Here is a 3003-nt window from a genome sequence, read left to right on the forward strand (position 1 = left end):
TTTCCTATTTTTTAAAATGACCGTTGACACTGTAGTGGCGTTTTGGAAAAACACCATTATAGATTCTTTTTTTATTTTTTTTATTTTTAAATTGTGCTAATTTTGTTAGATTTAACTAAAAAACATAACTGTAATAAAGCTTAAAAATAATAATAATATGGATAAAACTTTACTGCTATTTTAATATATTGACTAAATTTAAGCAAACATTACATGACTATTTCTAAACCAAAATCAAACAACAAACGCAACCCAAAAAATAAAAGAAAAAAATATGTAAGCTGGGTGTACCATTTTTTTATTTTTAGTCATGCCAATTCACGTGAGATTGTATCAGAACTTCCTTTACCCTCTTTCACATCAACAGAATGTGTTGCCTCATAGTATTGTTCTTCTGGTACTTCTCTTGAAGTCCCCTCATTGTTTTGCAATGGCACTGACCTTGAACTGCCCTCACCACTCTGTTTTGTAATGGCACTGACCATGAGCTGCCCTCACTACTCTGTCTTTGTAGTGGCACTGTTCTTGAACTGCCCTCACTGCTCTATTTCTGTGATCGCACTTCCCTGGAGGAAGTGCCCTCCCGAGTTCTTCATCTCTTCATTCAACTTCTTCCCCAAGTGAACTTCTCTAAAAGACTCAGTCTCTCTTTCATGTTCCAAATCAGGGATTCCCTCCCCCTCTCTCACTTCATTTGAATCAGGACTACTAGCAACTGACCCAAAATCTCAAGAAGGCTTAGTAGATTGGAATTGAGTAATATCTAGGCTGTGGTATTATTCACCTTGAGGATGAAATTGAGTAATATCTAGGCTGCAAGCATGGGGCAACTGATGCGAAGAAAACACCAAGTGGAGGCTTGGTTGATGAGAATTCTGCCATAATCTCAAGAAGGCTTCGCTGACTTGCAACTACCTATTGTGTATATTCATCCTGTAGATAGGAAAGATAGCGTTAAAAACCACTTTATTATGAAAACTCTGAACCAAAAAATTGCAAACCTTTCCAGCAGGAGATGCAAGATGCCTCAATCGCTCGGCTTCACTTGGATCAGAAGCATGAGCTGCCAGGGCAAGTAATGCAGACTGGAAAACACATACATTTAACAAATTAGTTAATGAGAGTTCACATATATAATATTATGAGCAACACACAACTAAACAAAGGAAGTGAAGAAAGATAAATGAACAAAGTTGATTTATCGGTGTGAATGGAGAAATTTGTATATGGTGATAAATCCATTAACCTTTGAGCTTCCTCCACAATGTCAATCACATTCTCACAGTACACGCCGACATGGTCCCCAGTTTCACATCTGTGGACAAAGGAAGTGAAGAAAGATAAATGAACAAAGTTGATTCATCATTAAATGCATGCTTTTTCTAATCCAATTTGTTTTAAATTTAAAGAGCAGCCATTTTCCATTTAAAGCTAAAGCAAAATCCAATTGACAATTTGCTTACCAAAAATAAATAATAGTAGTAAGTCGACAGAATTTGTCATCACCTTATTCCAAATATACATCCATAATTAAGTGAATTAGAATTGCGACTTACGCAAGTCCAGTTCCAGCAATGTCAAATTCCAGATGGGTGCAAGATCGATCAGAGGCAGCCGTATGAAGCTCCTTTTTCACAGCTACATTAGACCTTAATTCCAAGATAAAATATTTGTTAGGTTGCAGAAACAAAAGCATAAAATTAACTGGCAACAGAAAAATTCAGGATTTAAAACATTCTTTTGGTACCTGCATGGATGTTGTGCATCATGAACAGCATGACCATTTGACATACTCATGCTCTTGTCCAATATTGATGCATCTGTGCTGTCATGATATACCACACGATATTCCAACACAGCAGCAGTGTAAGGAGTTGCAACAGTTGAACTGTCATCATCCTTAAGCAACTGATCTAACTCGGGCCAAAGTAGCTATGCAAATAGTGCAGTAAACATGTATATTTGCCTATGGTAACAGAAATTACAAGAAACTAGGACTAAAATATTATTACAACGCATGTTTCAAACAGAAGGCAATAGCATGCATGGTTAGGACTAAATACAATGGTAACATTCAACAGTTTATAGAGATGTAAGACACCACAATTTATCAAAAAAATACAATGGTAACATAATATATATGTGAAATTGACCAAAACATGAAATGAAATGAAATCCAGACCTTGTTGAAATGCTCATATTGCCTGTTGCCAAGGCCAAACACTCCGTACAAAAGATTAAGCCATTTCTCTCTCCTTTACCCTATAGGCAGTCATATAACACGCTGTAGACGTCCCCGAACGCCCCGGGAGGAACGAGCTCCCGTTCCGTTCATATTGGGGTCACTACAGCTCAGGACTCTCGAATTTGTCACGGTTCTAAGTCTGAACCAAAGAGTCCAAATCCGGCAAATCGTTTTGAGAAAACAGATTTTGAAAGAAGTGCCAAACATGGACTGCTTTGCCAGATACAGAGTCGCCACCTAAATGTTTTTTTAATGGGAAATTTAGGAAACCCTGACTCGGTGCCAAAGGCCACGTGTCCGTCATCACCAAAGTTGCCTCGGCTCGGGAACTTGGGTACGATTAGGGAAGGTCACTTCGTGAGCACCCCCGCTCGCCCGGTCAAAGACCGGCCTCTACTAACCGTGATATCTATTTTTGAAAACTTTGTATGTTCTTATTCCGGTTATTAGCCTAGGTTACTATGTGATGCATACAGCATACAAGTATAGACTGGGTCGCCCGAATTGGAACAAAACATTTCATGCTTGTTTTTGAAAATGGTTTGCTACCCGCAGGTAGGCTCGAAATATTTGATGATTTATTCCAATTCAGATAACCCAACCTTCACCCACAGGCATTCAGGTAGTTATATCATATAAGCACATAGCCTCATGGTAAGCATGCTATTCATGGCAGTCACTCACACGCATGCAAGGATGCTAAAGCATAAAACTTACCGAGTACTCAAAGCCAAAATAGAAACTTCATTAGAAATCAT

At 38.3% G+C, this 3003-nt stretch overlaps 1 pseudogene across 1 annotated transcript; it reads right to left on the bottom strand.

The window, feature by feature from the left end:
* Nucleotides 1–354: 354 nt before the first annotated feature.
* On the bottom strand, nt 355–2175 carry LOC114279279 (NADPH--cytochrome P450 reductase 1-like; annotated as a pseudogene). Its single transcript, XR_014349184.1, has 5 exons — nt 1748–2175; nt 1557–1649; nt 1153–1315; nt 1002–1085; nt 355–933 (listed from the first exon to the last, which is right to left on the bottom strand). The product of XR_014349184.1 is annotated as an NADPH--cytochrome P450 reductase 1-like (transcript).
* Between the last annotated feature and the right edge of the window lie 828 nt (nt 2176–3003).

Source organism: Camellia sinensis, chromosome 13, assembly GCF_055761805.1.
Source record: "Camellia sinensis isolate YWXY chromosome 13, ASM5576180v1, whole genome shotgun sequence".
NCBI lineage: Eukaryota > Viridiplantae > Streptophyta > Magnoliopsida > Ericales > Theaceae > Camellia > Camellia sinensis.